Source organism: Coenobita brevimanus, chromosome 47 (assembly GCF_032717465.1).
Source record: "Coenobita brevimanus isolate Jiangsu-jjx chromosome 47, ASM3271746v2, whole genome shotgun sequence".
Lineage (NCBI taxonomy): Eukaryota > Metazoa > Arthropoda > Malacostraca > Decapoda > Coenobitidae > Coenobita > Coenobita brevimanus.
In genome coordinates, this window is record NC_137000.1 from 17304648 (window position 1) to 17331793 (window position 27146).

Below are 27146 nucleotides of genomic sequence, written 5' to 3' on the forward strand. Positions count from 1 at the left end.
GAGATTAAAACTGTTAAGCTCATGTTTGTGTAAGGCAATATAAACACACAGTCAAAGAGGATATATTATTTCACCACAAGTACATAAATTATTGATGCAAACTGACTAAATACACAGTGACTAAAGGTCAAGCTAGCTTACGTAGAATTTGGTTAACTTTCGAACCTCGAACTTTCGTCAACCGTCCCCTTGTCGAAGAACCACAAAATGAATGGGTAGGAAAAATAACAAGGAAAAACGGAATGCCCAAATGTACGTGAATCATTACTACAATCCCCAGTGAATGTGGAAACCATCTCTCACTCATTCACAAATTCGCCCTCTGATTACATTTTTTCACACTTTGTATCCTATACTGGCCAGAAAGAAGTTAACACGTTTTTTCTTCAAATTATCTGTGGTTGATTCAGACCAGGTAAGATGGCTGAAGTGAGACAATATAGGTTAAATAAATAATAACAACATTAGGCTCCAAATTAGTTAACATTTTATAGGAATTCCTTTGTTAAGGCACAAGTCATTTTACTATGTCGATTAGTAATAATTTGGGGGAAGGACAGATTAGGTCCCAAGTATCGCTAACTGAGTAGGTTTGGTTCCGAAAAATAATATCTCGAAATGGTTAGGTTAAGTTGGTTAAAATGAAGAAAGAGTTGGTTGTGAGAGAATGTGATATAACTGGTGAATTAAACTGAAGTGTAGTCTCAAGAAGATGTTACCTGGAGCCACCTGCAAGCATTGCTCTGCTTGATAAGACTCGCCTTCAGGATAAGGTAGGTTGGATTTGGTGAGGGTTTTTAAGTTTGTGTTACTATAGATCAAATGAAATACTAACTTAATCTAACTGCGGCCGTGACTTACGATAATGACACCCGCCTTAGGGTTATGTTATAGTGGGTATGTGTTCAGTGAATTCAACTGAACTCCCTGCATGATGTTTACTGAAGCCAATTGCGAGCCTCGCTCTCCGTGATGAGACCTGCGCTGAGAGCCTTGTTCACGAAGTCGGTGACGGTCAGGGTGACCACTTTGGAACGGCTGCGTGTCTGGGCTGATGGAGGGACACAAACATTTGTCAGGTGATCACAGTGTTGTCACAGAATAAGTCAGGTTTTTCAGTGTTATCATCATGTTTTGGTGCTTCAGTATTTTCACAAAATGTATCAGGTGTTTGTTACACTGTTGTTATTGGTTAACACCTCAGCCTCCCATTACTCCCTCCTTTACTTGTTTGGCAAAACGAGTAGTGGAATTATCTTCGACATTTATGATTTACTGTAATTATATGACAATGTATAGTACACTATTACAACACAGTAAGTCGTTACTCAGTTATTTGAACAGTCAATGTATCTCACAATCAGACCCTCAACCACCACCATCGCATGCACAAACCCAAGTAACATAGCATAAGCCACTTCCACAACCACTACCACCACATTACCACCAACACAACCACTACCACCACCACAAGCACTAATCCCTCCAGTGCTATCACCACCTCCATTGGAATAAAGCCGTCGCAATCATCGCAGCCATTACCACTACCACCAACATCACAACCTTCTCTCACTATTACTATCGCCATCACAACCTACCTGAGCCAGTGATGGAGGTCCAGTCAGGGCAGGTGACCGTACCGCGGTAGTAAAGCTGCCAGCGCCTGATCCTCGGCCTCACCCGGTAGGTGCAGGCGTGGCCCAGGATCTGTATATCACCCCGGCGCCACAGTCTGACCCACACCAAACCAAATATTGGGGATTAGTAACTTATTCCGTCGTTTCCTGCCAGATGGCCGGAAGAGTTTTTTTTTTTTTTTTCTGTCTCAACCTAATTTTAGTATTAATGGATTAAGATAGTGTTTTCCTTTATAGCAGTGAGCCATTAGCTTATAACTGTAAATGATAAATTTGTGAAACAAGTGATTACGTCATCGTTTGTTTACATCTGCAGTGGCAGACAAGTCTTGTTCCCAAGAACTCTTTTTTTTTCTACTTACATTAATTTTTGCAGTGAAATATCTCTCGAATTTAATCTCTCCATTTTTTTACAGGCATTATAAAATTGTATTTTCATATGTTGTGACTTTTCAGGTGATAATATATTTGTTTGTGTATTGCATGGCTGCGTTGTGACATCATTGTTGTTATATATCAGATTATAGTATAGTTTTATATCTTCTTTCCAGGTAACTTTTAGCTTTCCATTTTCTGTAACAGTTTATTGATAAACCCTCTGCAGGCACAGTACATTACTAACCAGTAATGTAGCTATTCTGTACAGTTTTAACAGCAACAAACCTCCACCAGCAAAACCTTCACCTGTAAGTACTACTTAAATTGCAATTGTTTTGCTAGCAGATTTTGTAAATGTAACTGGTTCTTGTTTCAATATCTCGTCCAGGTGCTAATCAGTAATACTTGATTTTTTTTTCCTCCTGTAAGTCTTCACAGTAAATTTCAGAATGCCGCAGAACATTCTTTGTCTAGCCTGCTCCGGTAGTTTCACTGGATCTTTTTACATGGACCGCCTCTTCGTTTACATGATGTGCAAACTACGTCAAAGCATGGCCGGAGAAGCTGATGTGATGGAGGAGTTCACTGCAAGTAACGTAGGACACACAGTGGAGAAAAATGCCACTGCTTGGCCAACTGCTGTCCAGGTTGACCATCCTCTTCCCGCTGTAATTACTTCTCCCCCCACCTTACAGAATGAGTTCCAGACAGTGCTGAATGGAGCAGGGTTTGCGAGAAAAAGAAACATCATTTCAGTAACCACATACAATAAATATCAGATTCTTGCGGAAGCCGAGGAAGAGCCCCATGAGGCATGGGTTGTGGGTGACTTCATCATCCGTGGTCAGTTGGTGAAATTCTGGGGCAGGGCTCCCTCTAAACGAAAGCACCTTGTTATTAATTATTCACGCAGGTACTAATTATCATCAGAGGAGCTGATGGAGAAGTACAGTAAGATGATCCGATGCTACGAGGATAAAACTAACAAAATTTTAATTTCAGGTATTCTCAAGGATTGATGCAAGGAATGCCTTCTCCAGCAAAGCATTTAGTGTAAATAACAGGATCAAGTCACTTTGCTTGCAGGAAGGTGTTGAATTCATCAAAGTGTGGAACCAGTTTTACAAGCAGCGAACACTGTTTGTGAATGATGGACTACACTTCAATGCCGCTGGCTCTTCCTGTCTTGATTGTTTGCATAGTGATGCAGTAAGTTTTTTCTGGAGAAAAAGCAAGCATCATGGGAGGCGAACGTAGATATCATACGATCTGATAAATCAATTCCCACATCAGAAAGGTAAACAAATTAAGCTCCTCTAGTAAGTGCGAGTAGTCTGCGTAATAAATTTTCTGATTTAGAGGCCCTTGTATTTACTGAAGATTATGAGGTAATTGGTATAACAGAGTTGTGGCTAATTACTGAGCAAAGAGACTTTCTAGCGGAGTTTAATTTACCAGAATATATTTTCGTTTGTGAAAGGAAGAATGGATCAGGGAGCAGAATGTTGTAATATATTAAATCAGGATTTCATCCAGTCGTGATTACCAAGACATGCATTGAAAACATTGACACCATTTTATATTCAGCTTAGAAATGAATCTTGTCATAAAATCACACTTGGCTTAATTTATTTTCCACCTGGTCAGCCACTCAACATTGATAAGGAAATATGCCATCAAACTGTCGAAATCTCTTGTATGCTAAGCACTGTAATATTTGGTGATTTTAATTTACCAGTTCTGAAATGAGGAGCCCTATACTCGCACACAGGGTCAGACCTACATACAAACTTGTAGGAAAGTGATCCGACACGTGGAGCTAACATCCTAGATCTTGTCTTAGCCACACCAGAAAATTTAGTGAGTAACATTATTGTTGGAGAAGAATTTAGTACAAGTGACCATCGCATAGTTACATTTAATATTAAATTCATTGAAGACAATGTCAGGACTAGTTGCGAGGACGTGCATGACTATAAGAGGACAGATTTGAATAAATTAAAAGCAATTGTATATATGTAATAGTGACTGGCATCACACTGTCGAAACATTAGATATCAATGATGCATGGAAATTTTTAACAAACTATCAACAATGCTGTTAGGTATTCCAAAGCGCAACAGAATGCCTGCCAAAAATTCTGAACTCAAATGGTGGAACCCGTATATTAAACATTGTCCAGCAGCAAAAAATCTTGCATATATAAATAATAACACCACAGAGTCAAAGTGATAAAAACAAATACGATGCTCTTCGATGGAAAACGAAAACATTAATTAAATACAGTTAGAAAAACCTTGAGGCACATACTGCCAGTATCAGCAAATCATATCCCAAAGAATTTTCCAGTTACATAAAAAGCAAAAAGGTAATAACTCCAACAATCGGTCCCTTAATCACAGATAACGAAGAGCTCACTGATGACTTAACTAAGATGGCAGAATTTCTTAATACTTTCTTCACGTTTGTATTTACGACAGAAGATATACATACGATTCCTGCACTAGCCCCCAGTTTCTACAGATGTGGGCAACATAATCAATGATATTACAATTAGTGATCGTAACGTACTACTTGCAGTTAGCAAATTAAAAAAGAATAAAATACCAGGACCAGACAAAATATTGCCACATGTATTAAAGGAAATGTAGAATGAAATATAATAGCCTTTATCTGAACATTTTAACTTATCACGAAAGAGCAGTAAGGTGCCACATGAATGGAAGCTTGCAAACCTAACCCCAATATTCAAAATAGGCAACATAGCACAACCAGAAAACTACTGCCCAATTAGTTTAACATCAGTGGTTTGCAAGTTGCTCGAAACTATTATCAGAGACCAGTTTGTGAAGCACTTAGAAACAATCTCATCAAAGATTCGCAACATGGTTTTCAGAATAATAGCTCTTGCCTTATGAATCTGTTGGTCTTTTTCAACGAATATTGAACACGCACAATGAGACTAAATCTGTTGATGTTATCTTCCTCGATTTTCAGAAGGCTCTTGACGGAGTCCCACACAATAGACTTCTTCAGAAGCTAAAGGCACATGGTTTCAACGACAGTGTGCTCAGGTGGGTAGAAGACTGGCTCACCGGACGAAAACAAAAAGTTGTAATAAATGGAGAAGAGTCAGACTGGATAAGCGTTACAAGCAGAGAGCCTCAAGATTGTGTTAGGTCCTAGTCTTTTTTTAAAAATATACATAAATGATATTGATGATGGATTATGTTGTAAGATTTCAAAATTTGCTCATGTTACTAAAATAGGATACAGCGCTGCAGAGGCAGGTATTTCAGAGATTTTGATCAGCTGTTTAACTGGGAACAAACATGGCAAGTGGATTTCAGTATTAATATGTGTAAAGTGCTACACACTGGCATTAAAAATGTAAGAGCTAGTTATAACATGAATAGATTCCAACTTGATAGGGTAAACCATAAAAAAGACTTAGAGGTGTAAAAACAAATTATTTTAAACCAAGCAAACAATGTACAGAAGCTGTTTAAAAAGGCCAATAAATTGATTGGATTAATAGGTAGGGCATTTGAATTTAAATCCGATATTATCGTCCTCATTTTGTGTAATTCCTTAGTACGCCCGCACTTCGAGTATTGCGTTCAATTTTGTTCACTATTATAAATGGGATTGGGAGAAACTTGAACGAGTACATTGAAGGGTGACAAAGATGATACCTAGATAGCCTAGATTGAGAAATAAACCATACAAGGAACCTTTAGAAACCCTGAATCTCTTTACCCAAAATTTAACGGAGGTTACGAGGAGATTTAATTCATGTATTCAAAATATTCAAAGGACACGATATTATTGTCACCGATAAATATTTCACAGTTGATTGCTCAAAGTATTCTAGGGGTAATGGGCATAAAACTATTGGCAAATGATTTCAGTCACATGAAGCTAAGCATTTTTTATTGAATAGTTATAAATATATGGAACAAATTGCACTCAAATGTCGTAAACTGTGACACAGTACTAACCTTGAAAAATCGCTTGGATAAGTAGGCCTATCTGTCATCTGACCTCCAGTTAAGTATGTTCACTCAATAACATATTTCTGTGGTTTATTGTTATTATTATTATTATTATTTTTTTTTCAGAGCCAGGAAGATAAAACTGCTGAACAGCATCGATAAATATTGCTGAATTAATGTTACTCTCCTCTTCAGGAAGATAGTGTAAAATAAATTTCCTTGACAGTTTTTCTATGCTGTATGGTGGTCCTTCTCACTATTGCCTGCCGGCTTCGCCTGCAGGGTTTGATGGGGAGGGGGGAGCCTTGTTGGTTTACTATCCTTGTCTGTTAGCTGATAGATTGTTTTTTTAGTTATAACCTTCCCTATACCAAACAGCCACGAAAGGACCAACAGGTCTTTTGCTGTTTGCTTTCCTTTGTACGTCGTCGCTGGATTACTAGTCAGCAATTTGGTGGTAGGTGATGACGAACATCGTCTACTCACTTGATGTAGTGTTGCATGCTTGTTCCGTCATATTTACTATTCTTTTTCTCTGTCTGCCCTCTTCTCCTCCTATTTCTCCCATCTTTGCTGTCACCTTTTATGACACTTCTTTCCTTTTCAGGTGTCTTTACATTCACTGACAAGCCTAATGATTTCCTGTAAGCCAGGAAACCATTTGCAATGCTGGGTGGAAACCATATAACCAACCCATACGTGTTCCTAACGTGGCAACAAATGGGATGGTGGAGGGTTGGTGCCCTTCCCGGTAAAACAACTAACTCAAAGACAAAAGGCCACCCCTTACGGAATGATGGCGTCTGGCAAATATAGATAGATAGATAGAATATTAGATAATTGGCGATAGAATAAACACACACACACACACACACACACACACACACACACACACACACACACACACACACACACACACACACACACACACACACACACACACACACACACACACACTACATACATAAATGAAGACATGCTAAGAAAGATAATAACATCATTCATCAGACCAACCCTGGAATATGCATCAGTAGTCTGGAGTCCTCATCTCAAAAAACACATAGATAAGATTGAAAAAGTTCAAAGGGCCCCTACAAGATGGGTACCAAGCTTAAGGGATCTAAGCTATGAAGAAAGACTAAATGAACTGAATCTACCAACACTACAGGAGAGAAGGAAAAGAAGTGACGTGATTATGCTATATAAATGCATATCAGGGAAGGAGAAAATAGACATAAATGATTACTTAACGTATGGGGAAGCATCAGCAAGAGGACACTGCAAAAAACTGCATGAAAAGAGAGGTGATAAAGACGTAAGGAAATTTAGTTTCCCAAATAGAGCAATTGATCAGTGGAATGCACTACCGAATGAAATAGTGTGTGCCAAAATAAATTAACAACTTTAAGGATATGTACGATAAATATGGTTTAAGACACGGGACAGTACGAGCTTGACTCATTCCTGTAAAGATACAATTAGGTAAGAACAATCAGGTAAGAAAACACACACACACACACACACACACACACACACACACACACACAAACATATCATGTCCCGTCAGGTGCACAGGGACTCGGACTGTTACCTAGGCCCGACATTTATTCTGGAGACCAGTCGCTTGACAATGAGCGCCATATTGAATTTTATCAAAAGTAGTTCTTTTACAATCAATCTAAAACTTAAATCACAGTCAGTAGCATTTTATGGCCTGCTAACTATCATAGCTGTCATCACAAAATTTGATTCATTTAATTTCTATAACATATATTGGTTCTTACTTCACCATACAGTATGTAAAACAATGCATAAATGTATACAGATCACAGTGCAAGAAGGTATCCCAAAGGTTAGCTTAGTCAGTACTGGCCATCTAAAAGTAATACAGTATTAGCATACCCACGCAGAGTACTCATATAGGTGTACGTCGACGGTTGCCGAATTGGTAGAGAGGTGGCCTGCAGTCCTGATGAACCCAGGTGCGAATCCCGACTGCGGCAGGGAACGGTTTTAAGGATCTGAATTTCAATTAAAGCAGAATTTACTGATCTACCAGACGACCCAAGGACATGTAAATTACCCCCGTTGATACGAATACAACAGTCCTGTGTAAGACAGCCCAAGCATGTAGAGGTGTACGATATGTAGGAGGACTACTGGGCCTTGGGAGCAGGCTGCGAAGCCTATGCCCAGAGTCGAGCACACACACACATATATATACATATATATATATATATATATATATATATATATATATATATATATATATATATATATATATATATATATATATATATATCTATATATATATATATCTATCTATCTATATCTATCTATCTATCTATATATAATTATCTATCTATCTATCTATATATCTATCTATAACTATCTCTCTCTCTCTCTCTCTCTCTCTCTATATATATATATATATATATATATATATATATATACATATATATATCTATATCTATCTATCTATCTATCTATCTATATATATATATATAGATATATATATATATATATGGTGAGTGTAGCCTATACACTGTATATACACTGTATATGGCTAGTGAGGGAGTGATCGCCCTCTACCTACACAGATCAAAAGCCCTCGGGAGCAGGGGGGTGGTTGCTTTCTCAGGCAGAGGAACTCCTTGAGAGTGAAATGGCTGGGAAGCATGCCGGCACGTGACTGGCTACAGCATAGCTGGGTCTTTCGGGTTTGGGCAATCAGGCAAGTTAGCTGCCACTGCGACTGCAACACAATGGCGAGGTGTTCAGGAAGTTAGCCAAAGAAACCTTGATGGACTCTGAAAGAACAATAATGGCCCCCAGTCCCGTGCAGCCCTTAAATGGGCAGGGGGTGCTAAGAATCTCACGGTTGCCTCAATTATAATCTAATTCCTTTGTTAATGCAAAAAATACAATTCAAATTGGTAACTGGAATGTGAGAACGCTAAATCATGACGGTAAAATCGATGAGTTAGTGAAGGTTTTTCAAAATTACGGACTTGATATTTGTGCTCTGACAGAAACTAGATTAACTGGAGTCGATAAGTTGGATTTGGAGGATGGTATACGTTTATTGATATCTGGCCGACAGGATGGAATGCATTATCAGGGAGTAGGATTGTTGCTGGGTTGTAAGGCAAATAAGGCTTCATGTGAGTGGGATCCTATAGATGAGCGATTGTTATACGCACGGTTTCAATCAAATCATGGCAACATCAGTCTGTTTGTGTGTTATGCACCTACTAATGATGCACTCGATGAAAGGAAAGACACATTTTATGAAAAGTTGCAAGAAGGAGTAGGAAGGGTACCTAGACATGATGTTTTGATCTGCGTTGGAGACTTTAATGCAGTAATGGGCTGTTCAAATGAGGGATTTGAGGCATGTATGGGTAAGATGGGAGTTGGTAGTAGGATGAGTGAAAACGGAGTGAGGTTTGGAAGCTTCTGTCTAGCAAATGACTTAGTCATCGGGGGCACACTCTTTCAGCATTGCAATATACACAAGACAACTTGGGTGTCGCCGTGTGGAAAATATAAAAATCAGATTGATCACACCGCTATCAGTAGGAGGCATAGAAGTTCTCTGCTAGATGTTCATGTTAAACGGGGAGCGGATATTGGTAGTGACCATCAACTCAGCATTGCAAAAATAAGGTTTAAACTTAAAAATCAGAAGAAGGAAAAATCTGGTGTTGGTAGATACGATATTGTTAAGCTCAGAAGGGAAGGAGAAGAAAAGGAGGAATTCAGATTAGAATGCAGAAATAGGTTTTTGGTGTTGGAAACGTTGGAAGAGGGGGAGAGAAGTGTAGATGAGATGTGGGAGGATGTGAACAAAGTTTTGCATGAGACCGCTGAATGTACGATTGGAAGGAGACATAGATTCAGGAGAAAGAAATGGATATCAGAGGAAACGTGGGATATGATAAAAAAGAGAGGTGAGGTTAAATTGAGGAGTGAGATGCAATGCGTTGATGAACGAGAGATTGAATTAGCAAGAGCTGCGTACTGGAGTTTGAATTCAGAAGTAAGAAGGTTAGCTAGGAGAGATAAAAGAAGATGTGTGGATGAAAAGGTTGCAGAGACTGAAATCTTAATAAACAAAAATGATGGACAGAGTCAAAGAATAGCATATGAATCGATTAGAGAACTGAGTGGTAATGCAGGTAAACGCAAGGAAATACCAGTTAGAGACAGGAAAGGAAATTTATTGACCAAAGATGGAGATATTAAAAATAGATGGAAAGAGCAATTTGAGACAGTTCTTAATAGATCAATACACCAGAAGAGGATATACCGTCTGCTCAGGAAGATTTAAATATAGAAACAGGAGAGTTGAGGCTTGCAGAAGTGGAGAAAGCAGTAAAACAGTTAAAGAATAATAAGGCACCAGGGGAGGATGGTTTATTTCCGGAAATGTTTAAAGTGGAGGGGGATAGATTAATAATGATCTTGACCAAGCTATTCAATAAGATATGGGTGACGGGGTTACTACCATCAGTTTGGAAGAATGGTGTAATTGTTAAAGTTCCGAAGAAGGGAGACCTGAGTGAATGTGGTAATTGGAGGGGAATCTCTTTGTCACCGATAGCTTTGAAAGTTTTCAGTAGAGTGTTGTTAAATAGGTTGGAGCCGGTGGTTGAGGGTATTCTAAGGGATGAACAGGCTGGTTTTAGAAAGGGACGTGGTTGCAATGATCAGATCTTTATAGTTAGGCATTTGATGCAGCAAGTTAATGAAGTGAGAGTACCGTTAAGTCTTTGTTTTGTTGATTTTGAAAAGGCTTTTGATAGTGTTTCGAGAGAGACTATGGGGAAGATCATGAGACATTATGGAATACCAGAGGAGTTTGTGAGGGTCATTATGAACATGCATGAGGACACATTTTGTAAAGTGATGGTTGATGGTTGTCTGAGTGATTCATTTGAAGTCAAGTCCAGAGTAATTCAAGGTGGAGTTCTATCGCCTTTACTATTTATATTGGTCATTGATTACATTATGAAAAGCGTTGGAACAGAAACCGGTGCAGGTATACTTTGGGGAGAGAACAGGAAACTTTTGGATTTAGATTATGCAGATGATATAGTTTTGATTTGTGATGGGCCAGAAGAGATGCAGAGAGTGTTGGACTGTTTGGTGAGTGAAGGTCGCAAGGTGGGTTTGGTTATTAATTGTGGAAAAACTGAAATAATCAATATGAATATGGAAAATGAGCAGGAATGTGTAATTGGAGGTATGGATGTAAAGCAAGTTGATAGGTTTAAATATTTAGGTACTTATTTAGCCAAGGATGGTTCTTTGAACTTTGAATTCGAGGAAAGGTTAAAGAAGGCTAATTAGGCAATGGGAATGCTTAAAAATATTTGGAATAATAACAATTTTTCTGTGCATACAAAAATCAAACTTTATAAGGTAATGGTTAGGAGTATCTTAATTTATGGACACGAGTCTTGGTACAGTACAGTGACTATGGAAAATAAATTCTTGGTGTTTGAAAACAAAGCACTTAGAAGAATATTAGGAGTTAAGTGGTGGGAAAGGATACCAAATAGTAGAATTAGAGAAATAACGGGAGTGCAGCCGGTCGATGAATATGTTAGGTTCTCACGATGGAAGTGGCTAGGACATGTGTATAGGAGACAGGGAATAGTACGAGGTACACCAGGGTGGGTGGCACTTGGTAGGAGAGGTAGAGGAAAGCCAAAAGAGACATGGGTGAGGACAATGAGACGGGAAGTTGGAGATGAGTGTTGGGGAGATCTTGAGGAGTTAGCACAAGATAGGATGTGGTGGTGTGAGTTCATCGAGGCCCTATGCATCCCCGAGGGTGCCACAGAAAATGATTGATTGATTTATATATATATATATATATATATATATATATATATATATATATATATATATATATATATATATATATATATATATATATATATATATATATATATATATATATATATATATATATATATATATATATATATATATATATATATATATATATATATATATATATATATATATATATATGTATATATATATATATATATATATATATATATATATATATATATATATATATATATATATATATATATATATATATATATATATATATATATATATATATATAATATATATATATATATATATATATATATATATATATATATATATACTCGTATATTTATGTATGTATGTATTGTTACATAGCCTATGATTTCATCATCCTTTGTGTAATTTTAACGCACAGTATGCTGCATGTTTGATCACGAGCGTGTTCTGCCTCAGTCCCCCCCTTCTACCGTTATAGTAGAGTAAGTCGTCCTTTCTGTTGTTCAGAGCGGGATTGTCAACTCTTTGTCCCCATGGCTTCATTTGCGCGTCCTTCTTACAAGTTGTCTGAAGCTCTGCCGGCCCCTATATAATGAGTTCAGTCTCTGCATCATTGCCACTTAGATCTGCTCCTCATTTTGTTCACATCTCTGTCCTCCCCTGTACAGTTATTATTGAGTGCTCAGGAAGTCTCCAACCATCTAGCAGCTGTGTAATTTGAGTATAAGTGTTATTGCATTTTTTCCTTGTACTGTATAGCATAAGGTGTTAATTCTTAGGCCTAGTGGGGTTTTTGTAATTTGTGTAAGGGTTCTTTGTCAGTCATCATTAATAATATTTTGTATCTGTAATAATTTATCTTGCATTAACTGAGCATTACCCAGTGTATTTTCATTTTATCAGGGCTGACTTAGATAAATTTACTCATGCTAATTTCGTGTTAATAGAGGCTATTGCAGTTAACCATATATTTAACCTGTTTTTTGCCATTACATTATCCTTATGAGTCCTGAATGTTTTGTTGTTAGTTTGAGCATTAAACTTTAACTTGTAATTTTACCTAACTCTTTTGTTTTGAACCTGGAACTTTACGGGACAGTAGTGATTTTTAGTATTCTCACTTAAAGTGTACATTATCTTTCTCTGTTCCGTAACATAAATTTGGCGACCTCTTATCAGGATATTCAGGATATTATCGTAAGGATATTGCTTGATATTTTGTGACTGTTACTTATTCATGATGTCTACTATTACTACACTTGATGAAGCCAAAGATTTTTTGTCAAATGTGCAAACAGTGTGTGATGTAGAAAACAGAACAAAGAATAAACTTAAGCTTGTTGCTCAACAATTGGGAATTGCTGTTCGCTCTCATCATTCTAAAGATCAAATTGTTGACATGATTAATGAAAGCTTGTTTAATGTAACTCCTCCAAATGAGCAAACGCAGATTGAATTAGCTAAGTTACAGCTAGCCCTGCAGGAGGCTCAGGCTAAGGAGGCGGAGTCTCGTGTTAAGGAGGCTGAATTTCAAGCACGTGCTAAGGAGGCTGAGTCTCAGGCTAAGGAGGCGGAATCTCAGGCTCGGATTCAGGAGGCACAGATACAGGCACAAGTTGAACTTGCCAGGATTCAGGCAGACCATGAGTATTGCATGAAACAAGGTGGAACTGGATCATCTAGCTCTGATGATTTTGATGTGGCTAAAAATGTTAAACTTGTCTCTCCTTTTAATGAATCTGATTTAACAAAGTATTTTCAATTGTTTGAGAGGGTAGCTACAGGTTTTAATTGGCCTAAAAAGTATTGGCCAGTACTCCTTCAAACTGTTCTCACCGGTAAAGCTCAAGTAACTTATGCATCTTTGCCTCAGGATCAATCTGATAATTATGATGTAGTTAAGTGCTTGATTCTTAAGGCCTATGAGCTTGTTCCTGAATCCTATAGAGTAAAATTTAGGACAACTTACAAGCAAGATAAGCAATCCCATGTTGAGTATGCAAAAATCAAAGAAGATCTGTTAGAGCAGTGGTTAAATTCTAAGAATGTGGATTCTGATTTTGGTAAATTTAAGCAGATGATTTTGCTGGAGGACTTCAAGAGGTGTATTTATAAAGATGTAAGCCTATATCTTGATGAGAAAAGAATAGATAATTTGTCTGATGCTGCAGTTTTAGCTGATGAATATGTTCTCACTCACAAGAGATATTCTAGAGAAAGAAGGAAAGCTGAGAGTAAGTACGTTGCCTCTACTCAGAGTACAGGTAACAGGAAAGAGAATAAAGATGATGTTTCTCAGGAAGTAAATACCAGCTTCACCTCTAGATTTCAGAAAAATAAATGTACTTATTGTAGTAAGCTTGGTCATACTACGGAGAGATGTTTCAGGAGACAGTGTGATGTGAAGAAAAAGGAGTCTTTAAATATTCAGTCAATTGGTCTAGTGTCCACCCTTGAGAGTTCCCATAATTCTTTAACTGAGTTAACTGAACCTGCTTTGAGGGGTAACTTAAATTCTCATGATGGAGCTCCTCTTTTGAGCAGTAACGTGGGTGACACTCTCAAGAGTTCATGTGCTAATTTCCTGTCTGATGGTTTTGTCAGTCCTCTGGACAGTAATGACAGGAAATCAGTTAAAATATATCGTGATACAGGTGCTTGCCAATCCCTTATGCTGACCATCAGTGTTCTAGGCTCTAATGTTAATTCCTCTGATGAAACTGTAATCTTACAAGGTGTAGGGAATAATTACTTATCTGTCCCTCTGTGCAGAGTGAATTTAGAGTCTGGTTTTGTTAATGGTTCCGTTATGGTTGGGTTGGTTGAGACACTCCCAATGTCAGGTGTAACTTTCTTACTTGGAAATGATATTGGTGGAAGTCAAGTGTGTCCAGCTCCTCAGTTGTCTAGTGAGCCAGTGGCTGTGTCGCAGGATTGTGATGTCCCTGATGTGTTCCCTGCATGTGCTATCACTAGGGCTAAGTCTAAAGTTACTGGTGATTTAGAAAATGATCATGATGATGATGTTATCCTAGCTGACACTTTTCTTGCTAATTTGGACCACTCACCAGATGAGGCAGTACCCCGTAGTGTTGATAATTTGTCTCGTCAAGACTTGGTTGAGTTGCAGGTTGCTGACCCTGAGTTGAAAGGTCTAGCTAACTCTGCTTGCAGTGAGGAAGAGTCAGCCGGTGCTTCTACTTGTTATTATATAAAGTCAGGAGTACTTATGAGGAAGTGGAGACCCCCAACAGCATCAGCCGACTGTGAATGGGAGGTTGTACATCAAGTTGTCATCCCTCGTGTTTGTAGGCAGGATATCATTAGAGTGGCTCATGATTCCAGTTTGGCAGGACACCTTGGAGTGAGGAAGACTGTGGCACGCATTTTGAAACACTTCTCCTGGCCAGGTATCTTCAGGGATGTTTCCTGGTATTGTAAGTCTTGTCACACCTGTCAAGTCGTGAGGAAGTGTAATCAGACCGAAAAGGTTGCACCTCTAGTTCCCATTCTTCCTTTTGAGGTGCCATTCACCCGTGTGTTGGTGGATATTGTGGGCCCTCTTCCTAAGACTTCTTCAGGATTTTCTTATGTGTTGACCCTGATTGATATGGCTACTCGTTATCCTGAAGCCATTCCACTTAGAAATATCTCAGCAAAGAACGTGGTTAAGGAAATGCTAGGGTTCTTCACAAAGTTTGGTCTGCCCAAGGAGGTACAGTCAGACCGGGGAAGAAATTTCATGTCAAATGTTTTCAAGCAGTCTCTGAAAGAGTTGGGCATCACCCAGATCACGTCTTCAGCTTACCATCCCCAGACCCAAGGAGCGTTGGAGAGATATCATCAAACACTCAAATCGATGCTCAAGAAATACTGTTTGGAACATCAGAAAGACTGGGATAAAGGTCTTCCATTCGTCGTATTTGCCGCAGGAGAATCTCCAAATGAATCACTGGGCTTCTCACCTTTTGAACTACTGTTTGGCCATGAAGTAAGAGGACCCCTTAAGTTACCCAAGGAATGCTGGCTGTCGGAGGAAGATGACGTCAACCTGCTGGAGTATGTGATGAAGTTCAAAGAACGGCTGTCCACTGCTTTACAGCTGGCGAGAGAGAATTTAGGAGCTGCTCAGGAGAAGATGAAGACTTGGTATGATAAGAAGTCCAGGTTACGCCACTTTCAGCCAGGAGATCAGGTTTTGATTCTGCTACCAGTGCATGGGCAACCTCTTCAAGCCAAGTTTAGTGGTCCTTATTTCGTGGAGAAGAAACTCAGTGATGTCAACTATGTCATCGCCACACCAGATCGTAGAGAGAACAAGCAACTATGTCACATCAACCTGCTAAAATTATACCACAGGCGGGACGAAAATAACCCAGTCTGCACTGTAGCTTTTCCACCCGAGTCTGCTAGTGAAGCTCTCCCATGCAGTATGAGCCTGAGTGATAGTTTGGGGAAGAATCCTGATATCATGAATGATGTCCAGACTAAGCTTTCACATCTACCTCCTGTGGAAAGGCAGGAGTTTTCGGCATTACTGCAGGAGTACCCGCAAGTGTTCCGTGCCACTCCAGGAAGAACCACTGTGTTGATGCATGATGCCGATGTTGGAGACGCAAAGCCAATTAAATTGCCTCCTTACCGTGTGAACCCAGTGAAAGTTCCTCTCATCCAGAAGGAGCTTGGCTACCTGTTGGACCACAAGATGATTGAGCCCTGTCAGAGCTAGTGGAGTTCTCCTGTCACTCTGGTCCCTAAGCCAGGTGGGTCACAGCGGCTTTGCACTGACTACAGATGTGTTAATCAGATAACAAAAACAGACACTTACCCTCTCCCTCGTGTGGAAGATTGCATAGACAAGATCGGAAAGGCTAGGTACATAAGTAAGTTTGATTTGTTAAAAGGATACTGGCAAGTACCTATGACTGAACACCCTGTATCTTATTACGGTAAGAAGTTCACTCCACCTCAAAAGAACTACTCAACTATTGAGAAAGAGCTTTTGGCCTTGATTTTGGGTTTACAGCATTTTTCATTTTATTTGTGTTCTGGTTTTGACCCCATAGTCATTTATACCGATCATAACCCACTGAAATTCCTTAGTAAGTTTAAAGATAAAAATCAGAGATTGACAAGATGGAGTCTACTTCTTCAGGAGTATTGATTAGACATACAACATGTCAAGGGGAAAGAAAATGTTATTGCAGATTGCTTATCTAGACTTTAGACAGATTGTTTTAGAGTAATAAGAAATTTCCTTTGTAAATTTCTTTTTCTTTGTGGGGAGGTGTTACACAACCTATGATTTCATCATCCTTTGTGTAATTTTAACGCACAGTATGCTGCATGTTTGATCATGAGCGTGTTCTGCCTCAGTCCCCCCCTTCTACCGTTATAGTAGAGTAAGTCGTCCTTTCTTTTGTTCAGAGCGGGACTGTCAACTCTTTGTCCCCATGGCTTCATTTGCGCGTCCTTCTTACAAGTTGTATCAAGCTCTGCCGGCCCCTATATAATGAGTTCAGTCTCTGCATCATTGCCACTTAGATCTGCCCCTCATTTTGTTCACGTCTCTGTCCTCCCCTGTACAGTTATTATTGAGTGCTCAGGAAGTCTCCAACCATCTAGCAGCTGTGTAATTTGAGTATAAGTGTTATTGCATTTTTTCCTTGTACTGTATAGCATAAGGTGTTAATTCTTAGGCCTAGTGGGGTTTTTGTAATTTGTGTAAGGGTCCTTTGTCAGTCATCATTAATAATATTTTGTATCTGTAATAATTTATCTTGCATTAACTGAGCATTACCCAGTGTATTTTCATTTTATCAGGGCTCACTTAGATAAATTTACTCATGCTAATTTCGTGTTAATAGAGGCTATTGCAGTTAACCATATATTTAACCTGTTTTTTGCCATTACATTATCGTTATGAGTCCTGAATGTTTTGTTGTTAGTTTGAGCATTAAACTTTAACTTGTAATTTTACCTAACTCTTTTGTTTTGAACCTGGAACTTTACGGGACAGTAGTGATTTTTAGTATTCTCACTTAAAGTATACATTATCTTTCTCTGTTCCGTAACAGTATATATATATATATATATATATATATATATATATATATATATATATATATATATATATATATATATATATATATATATCAGTATGGACAGTGGGTGTTAGCGTCGAAGTCATGACATGTGAAGGTGTATGGTATGTAGAAAGACCACTGAACCTCTGGGAAGCGGAAGTGAAGCCTATGCCAGTCACACACACACACACACACACACACACACACACACATATATATATATATATATATATATATATATATATATATATATATATATATATATATATGTGTGTGTGTGTGTAAAACCTATGCCTGGAGTCGGACACACACACACATACACACACACACACACACACACACACACACACACACACACACACACACACACACACACACACACACACACACACACACACACACACACACACACACACACCTATCTATCTGTCTACATATCTATATCTATCTATATATCTATATACAGATGAGCCCAAATACGAATTCTACTCGAAATGATTTTATGGGCGTTCCAGTTAGATTGTCATCTATTAATGGTCCAACCGCACTGCCTCATGTGCTTACGGGTAGTGTGCCACCGAAGGTGAGTAAGCACTGTCTCGGCGAATCAGAGACTGGTACATTAACCGCCCCATCCCGTCAACGTATGGGTATGTTGCAACGATTTGCATTTGCCAGTCCCGGCAACGTACAAGTACGTCGTGCAATTGCAAGGTCCCTAATTTGCACAATTTTCAATTTTCGCACGTGATTTTTCGTATGTATACACGAGACACCTTCCTCTATTCCTCTACAAGATGCCAAGCAGGGACAATGCCTTCCACTGCATAACCTCCCCCCTCCCCCCCTCACGCCATTGTCTTGGCAAAGGACCTGTTACCAGTGACCTGGCTAGTAAGGATATTCAAGGCCAGAGTGATTCCCCAATCGATGACAATGTGGAGGACAATGTTTACATAGCATTAGAAGAAGAAACAGCCAGAAATTATGATCAGGTAATGTGGCAAAAAAAAAGGTCAGGTATGGTGATTAGTTAGTGAGTGAAACTATGCTTATAATGCCTTTATTACTGCTTGGAAACCAATATACTCTCATACTACATATACATTCGCACCAAGTAAATAAATAAATACCGTTTATGAGTGGATAAAATAGTTACCCTCCCATAGAACTCGTTTTCTTTGGTGCCAGCATGTTAGAAAACCCACTCAGGTAAGGAGGAACTCCTACCTGGATTGGGCACTTTAAACCTCAGGTGAGCGATTTCTCTATGAATTTTCGATGTTTCTCACCAAAAGCGAAGGTTTTAGCCAAAAAAAAAAAAATCGAAAATACCTTGGAACTGGGGGATATCGGAGGTGTGGAAAACCTCGGGACGTGACGGGTAAAGAAATATTAATCCATGAAAATCTACACGTTCAACGTAAAGTACGATGCCTTGCAGAAGATTACAATCTTGATATCTCCGTTGCTGTGTCATATAAAGTTTGTTGGGTTATTTTAAGTCTGAGATCCACAGAAAAGAGGAAAATTTAAGTCAGCTCCAAGACAGTAACCACCTATTTTACTTCAGAGGAAGGCAGAATGAATGAGTTAAAGGGTACTGGATGTCTAATTAATAGATGTCTTGCATTAAACATCGTTAAACTCAACACTGTGTCTGACAGAACAACATGGATTGTAATTACTATGCAAAGATACGCCCTGAAAGTAACGCATGTATATGTACCCACTTCTCAAGGAGCAGATGAAGAAACAGACACATTCTATGATGACATCTCCCAGATTATGAAAGAAGTAAAGACCAGATATACTATCTCATGGGAGACTTCCATGCAAAAGTCAGCAAATCGAAAAATGGAGATGCAAATATAGGAAATTCTGGAGTAGGACATAGGAACGACAGAGGTGAAAAGGTGGTAAATTTTTCTGAAATGTATAACATGAGATTAATGAACACATTCGTCCACAAAAGAACAGAGAGAAAATGGGCCTTGAGAAACCCGAATGGAAAACCAAAGTGTGAAATCGACTACATTACAGGATAGCAGATAAGAACAACACGATCACTAATGGCAGTTATCAAAATAATAAATGTAGGAAGTGACCAGAGAGTGGTGAGTTGCACAGCTAGAATCAGTTTCAGAAGTGCAAGAAGCTGATTAAAAATAAAACTAGAATGGCATCCACTAGAGCGCATACCTCCACCAAGGTCCAACATGCAGTTGGAAAAACCTACTCCCCTATAAAACCATATTTAAATCTGCTAGATCCGGAATTTAACATGGATCTGCGCCAAACTGTACACATTCGTAGATACCAACATTCTAAATATGCCTGATTTTCTTCATCAAGATCCATGCAATATTCACTGAAAAATTTACGAAAATGTCGAACAACGCCCTATCTCGCAATTGTAAAGAAAGTGAAGAAAAAAAAATCCTGGATCCGCACCTCTATCCGGATCAGCACCAAAATTTAATGGAGTCTATTCTGTGCCAAGGCCCATTCTTCTACTAAATTTCGTGGAAATCAGTCCAGTAATTTTTGTGTAATCTTGCTCACAAACCAACGAACAAACAAACGAACAGGGATGAATACATAACCTCCTTGGCGGAGGTAAATATATTTCAACAAAAAATAATCGAAAACTAAGCTGCCTCCCAGCTAGAAATAAAGAAAAGAATTCAGACTATGAGTTATAACGAGTGTGACATTGATGTGTTGAATGACTGACAAGCAAAAGTGTTAGGGAAGTCAGTGGAGGTAGAAAATCTAATACAACCAAAGCCACCAGTCATTTAAATATGACCCTCCAGTTCATGAAAAGAAAAATGATGAAAGTAAAAACAAAGAAAGATGCAACAGAAAGAGGAAAATTAAACTAGAGGGGCACTCGGTGGAACGCATCTCTCAGACAAGGGCAACGTATTTCCAAATCACTCCTCATAATGGGTTAGGTTTTTTCATCATTGATCATGGTTCTGCAAAATGTGTTTTCCGGATTCAGAATCTTTACAACGATCCGGATCAGTCCCAAAAGTTAATCGACTGGAGGGGCACTCAGTAGAGCGCATTTCTCTGAGACGGGTAAAGTAATTTCCAAACCACGCATCATGACGAGTTTGGGTTTTTCATCTTTGATTAGGGTTTTGCAAAAAGTGTTTTCTGGATCCAGAGTGTTTAATACGATCCGAATCGGTCCCAAAAGTTAATAGATTGTCCTCTGGGACATGGGCTATCTACCCACCAAATTTGGTCCAGATCTCTCCTTTAGTTTTTGAGTAATCCTGCTAACACACAAACAAACAAACAAACAAACAGGGATGAATACATACTCTCCTTGTCGGAGACAAAAATATCCAGTCATCTCTTGGGGATCAAATATTCGCTTAATCAAGGATGTGAATCCGTCGGGGAGTTGTAACCACTACACCACAAAGGGAGTGCTTTCAAAAGTAAAATGATTGTTCCCTGGGACATGGGCTATCGACCCACCAAATTTGGTTCAAATCTGTCATGTAGTTTTTGTGTAATTTTGTTAACAAACTAACAAACATACAAACAAACTGGGGTGAAAACATACTCTCCGTGTCGGAGAGAACAAACAAACAAACATGGATGAAAACATGTTTTATTTGTTGGAGAGAATAAACTTAGTGAGAGAGAGAGAGAGAGAGAGAGAGAGAGAGAGAGAGAGAGAGAGAGAGAGAGAGAGAGACAGAGAGACAGAGACAGAGAAACATGGTTCACATCAGAACACCAAAACAAGAAAAAGTCTGAAACAGGTCAGAAGCAAAATGGCGCTAGGGAAAGCAACAAGTTATATAACTGAAAGACAAAAGTAGTGGACATTAAATGCAAAAAGATGGTGAAGGGAGTTGAAGAATTTTACAAAGAACTGTATGCATCAAAGACAATATTACCAATAGCTAACATTTCAGATGATACAAGTGATGTGAAATACCAGAAGTATGCTTATACCAGATGATGTAAACCTTTCCTTTAAAAGTGTGAAGAGAGATAAAACCTCAAGAGAAAAATGGAATGGTATCAAATTTACTGTCAGATGAAGGTGTAGAAGTTAAAAACAGATTCGTCCAGTCTTATTCAATATATAATGAAGAAATTTTGCAAAACACGGGGTAATGCGATAGTTAATGTGCTTTACAAGAAAGGCGACTTAGAAACTCTTAGAAAATATCGACTTATTAGATTATTATCAGTTATTTACAAACTCTTCACTAAAGTCCTTACGAACAGAATAACAACAGATTTGGAAGAAAACCAGCCTCGGGAACAGGCAGGATACCGAAGGAGGAATTCGACTTCTGATCACCTACACACAATGAATGAGGTAACTGAGAAAACTACGGAATATACTATGCCAGTGTAAACGTTTAGGCTTTACTGATTATGAAAAAGTTTTCGACTCAGTGGGGCACATAGCAATTATAAATTCTTTGCGGAAACACGGAGTAAACTAGAGCACTATAAAGCAGCTCGAAAGCATACAAAGAGGGAGCCGCAATAATTTGGATACATAAAGACTCAGAAATAATTATGATTTAAATAGGTGTCTTTGTATGAGGTACAGTTTCACCAAAATTATCTACAGCATATTCTGAATGCATTCTCAGATGGCTAGAACTGGAGACAAAGGAGCATACACAGATGGAGAAAACTTGAACCATTTATGATTGGCAGATATCATTATTCTGATCTTAGAAAGAGCAGAGACTGCAAGAAATGGTAAATGACCTAAACAGAGAAGTCTCAGAGTTGGGCTAAAGATGAACCGAGTAATGTTAGGCCAAATACACGAAAGAGCGTCAACAACATAAACGAAGATATTCTTGAAGAAGTTGGGGAGTACAATTTCTTGGGGCAAACACTAAAATTAAAAAGAAACCATGATATCGAATTAAAACACGCATTACAACTGGATGGAAAACTTTCGGTAAACATAGAGTCATCATGAAGAGTAGCTTGGCAATATGTGTGAACCGTAAAGTATATAACGAATGTATGAAAACAACTATAACGCATGGCTGAGACTTAGAAAATCAACTAATCTGATCTGGAAGAGCAATGGAAAGGTCAATGTTGGAAATATCTTTGAGTGACAAGAAGAGATCAACTTAGGTGAGAGAGAGCAGACTAAAGTCAAAGATACTTTCTGATGTAAAACACACACACACACACACACACACACACACACACACACACACACACACATACAGAAATGGAGGTGGGTAGATCATGTAGCATGAATAAGAGATAACTGATGGAGCAAGAGACTGACTGGCTGGACTCCAAAAGATTGCAAGCGTAGCAGAAAAAGGCCAGACAGGAAGTGGAGAGAGGAGATGGAGAAAACTGCAGGCAAACCTGGCAGGAATCAGCTCAGTCAAGAAATTTGTGGAGAAGGTTGGGGGAGGCCTTTGTTCGGCAGTGGACTTGCATTGACTGATGACAATGATGATCATGGTGTGTGTGTGTGTGTGTGTGTGTGTGTGTGTGTGTGTGTGTGTGTGTGTGTGTTCAGGTGAGGTGTGCAAGTCAGCCTAGAGAAAACGGACTCTGAAGGTTTGGTGAGAGGAGGGGTTGCAAGAGTATTGTCCGAGAGTATGCCAGATGTCTAACGAGATAACCCCTGCAGGAGTTTTCCCTTGGACGTCAGGATACTATAGGTTAGCTTCTTCAGCCGTATGGTCCAGTGGCACAGGAAAGTGCTTGTGGCAAAACGGATGACTAACTTCTGTCTCAGAAATCTTGGCCGAAAACACTGGAAGGGTAAAGGCAGATTTCAGTCAGAGTCTGGACTCACAAACGAGTCTGGATCGAATGTTGCTCTTGACACTGAAGTGTCCAGCGGTTGACCAAACAGATATGAACAAGACTGGTGGTTTTGTCCCTAAGTGCTCCGAGATGAGCCAGTCTCTGACATCAAGGAAGCTGTATGAACGAAATGTAGCCCAAAAGTTTGACATTCTCTTGGTTACCCCAAATATAGCCGGTTGTTACAACAATCCCAAAGTGGGATCCAGGTTAGAAAATGCTAGTGAGATGTTTATGGATGAACTGGCCCTGTCTCGGTCCCTACGTGATCTGGTTGTGCTCGTGCTTGTTCATCAATGTCACAGTATGAGGTAGAATCAGTTGCGCTGCCGTCCTCTGAGTCAGGAGAATTTAAATCAGGGCTCCTGTCGACGTGGGCCACCTGAGACCACGTCGGCTATTCTTTTCTCGTTTGTGGTCTCCCACAAGCCCCAGAGCTGATGGACAAGATGGGATCGTCTTGTGTTGAAACTTCACCGTCACAATCTGACTGCTGGACACTGATTTGAAGCCTGTTCACTGGACAGATCATGTATATGATATGTAGTTGCAAATCGCCAGTTTTGCACTGTTATATACAATCGTGTTACAAAATGCAATCTAAATGACTTGAATATATATATATATATATATATATATATATATATATATATATATATATATATATATATATATATATATATATATATATATATATATCAGTGATCAGAAGGGATATGTCGGACCTTGTCACTGCTTTGATACTCGCAGAATCTGTTAGTAAATCACTTTGAAGAATCGGAACTAATTCACAATACACACTGAATCATACACTGGCTCTACCAAGAATGCTGTATTTAAACCTGTGACCATGTTACAGGGCAGAATAAATACTCGGCCAAGCCTCACCTAACATAATGCAAGTAATATAAGGATGACATTGGCTGTATGTTAAGTCTGGTGATGAGTCCCTTTAACAGTGAAAATAAAATGTGAACCTAATTTATCTTCAGCCCAACTCATATCTGAATGAAATGCTGAGAACTTGGGCCCCGAGCTGTCGACGCAAAACATCGCTCGGTATGCCTCCGCCAGGCATTTACACGGACTCGCCATACAACCTCCATTACCTTGTTACATCATCAGTTCGTCGTCCCTTCATATTATATCACTGACAGAAGTTCAGTCGAAATCCGTCCAGGGGCTCAGAAGATATCGTGCCTACAAGGATAAGCTCCATACAACCTCCAGTATCTTGCAGACATAATCAGTTCATCATCCCTTCATACTTTGACCGTACACTTACGAAACTTGATTCCCTTCATCATCCTGGTCTGCATTTAGCCATAGGTGCCTTTCTGTCAACCCTAGTCACAAGCCTTTGCGTCGAATCGGCCGTTACCACCCTCTCCTCTCGTCGTTCTCTCCTTACAGTTAAGTCATATGCACATCTGCGACAGTTTCCTTCTAACAAATTGCTCCGCCCCCCTCCCTCTCCCCGTCATTCTTTTCAGTCAGCCTCTCATCTCCTTCCTTTCTCCCTCCGTGGCCGTGCTCTTCTCCAGTCTATTAGCTTCACATTTCCACTCAATCTTCCCTTTCGTCCTTTTTCTTTCCCTTCTTGGCTTTTACCTATTCCAGTGGTCTGTTCCTTTCTCCCTTGCTCTGGTTCTCTTCTTTCTCCTGTCGCAATCCGTTCACTTTTTCTTAGACACATGTCTTCTCACTCTTTTGCTGTTGTCTCCTCGAGTCTTCTTTTTCCATATCCCTTCCTTCTTTTGCGGGTGTTCTCACAATGTAACTTTATGCTATCCTTTTCGCTCTGAAGTCTATGTTTCGTTCCTCTTCCTCCTCTTTTGTTATCTTCTCCGGCTTTCACAGTGCGCTGTCCCCTCTACGGGCCTCTTCTTCCACTCATTCCCTTGTCACTCAAATTCAAGAGCGGCTCTTCCGTTTTTCTGTGAGCAAGAAGTCGATTCATTTTTGCTGGGCCCCTGGTCATGTCGGCATTGCCGGTAATGAATGTGCAGACTCGCTGGCTCGTTCTGCTGCTCGGTCTCTCACGGCTTCTCCTCAACCCATTTCTGCTCCTGATTATCTTTCTATTCTTACTTGCCTCTTCCGTGACCAATGGCAAACTTCCTGAGACTCCGAGGTCACCAACAAGCTTCGTCTCGTTAAACCTTCTGTTCTTCCTTGGTCTATTTACCCTAACCCCAATCGTCGATGGGAGACTGTCATTGCTCGTCTTCGCTTGGATCACACCCGCCTCACTCACAGTCACTTAACTAGTGGTGACCCCAGCCACTTTGTTGACGCCTTAACTGCCCCCTGCCTATTCGACATCTTTTTCTCGACTGCCTCTTCCTACTCCACGTCCGTCGCACTGCTTTTCCCTTCCTCTCATTATTACCCCCTCTCGTTGCTTACTGATTTCCTTGGTAACTCTCTTAATTTTTTTATTTCTAATATTATTGTTTTTCTTTCTGCTCTGCGTATTTTGGATCAAATTTAATTGTCCATCCTTCTTTTGCTACCTTAGTGCCATATAGCCTCCCTAGGTTTGGTGCTTGCATATCTCACTATTCATTCATTCATTCATCCCTTCATACTGAATCATTGACAGTAGTTTGGTTGAAATCCGTCAAGGGGTTCAGGAAATATCGCGCCCACAAGGGTAAACTATATCAAACCCATATGACCTTTACCTTTGACCGTGTAAATTTGCTAACCTAATCAGTTCATCGTCCCTTCATACTGTATCACTGACAGAAGTTTGGTGGAAAACGGAAGACGGCCTCGGGAGATATCGTGCCCATAACAGTGTCATGGACACATTGACCCACTCACGCACGGATGGACTGACTAATCACTTAATCCCTCCTTCACCACAGGTAGGCGGAGACATAATGAAATAAAACCTTACCCAATGATTTTGGGGACAAGGGCGGCCACGAGATCCTTCCAATCTTGAGCGTGTGCCTGGGGTGCCAGGCTGGCCCCGAGCAGGGCCACCACCAGCAGGGCCACCAACACAGACTTCTTCATGATGTGGGATAAATTAAGTACAGTTGTAAGAGAGCCAATAAGTTCTTCACTCTCCACCGGCACCAGGTCTTCTGATGCTCCCTACTGTCCGGCTCCTCATTTATACCCACCACCCATCATTGTTCATAAATGGCAGTTGGACATTTTTTTGGAATTACAGAAAGCATAACTGACGTGACAAAGCAGGGAAATACCATAGAGAAGTTAAGCGTTATTGTATGGCGTGATGACGTAATGGAGCCAATAAATGCAGTTCTGCGCGACGGCATTTCTTTCCTACTTCGTTTTTCCCGCTTTGATATTCGTTCACTTCTCACCTGTGTTCTGGGTAG

At 39.5% G+C, this 27146-nt stretch overlaps 1 pseudogene across 1 annotated transcript; it reads right to left on the reverse strand.

The window, feature by feature from the left end:
• Positions 1-911: 911 nt before the first annotated feature.
• Positions 912-26814, reverse strand: LOC145398946 (anti-lipopolysaccharide factor pseudogene; annotated as a pseudogene). Its single transcript, XR_013897218.1, has 3 exons — positions 26693-26814; positions 1599-1732; positions 912-1051 (listed from the first exon to the last, which is right to left on the reverse strand). The product of XR_013897218.1 is annotated as an anti-lipopolysaccharide factor pseudogene (transcript).
• Between the last annotated feature and the right edge of the window lie 332 nt (positions 26815-27146).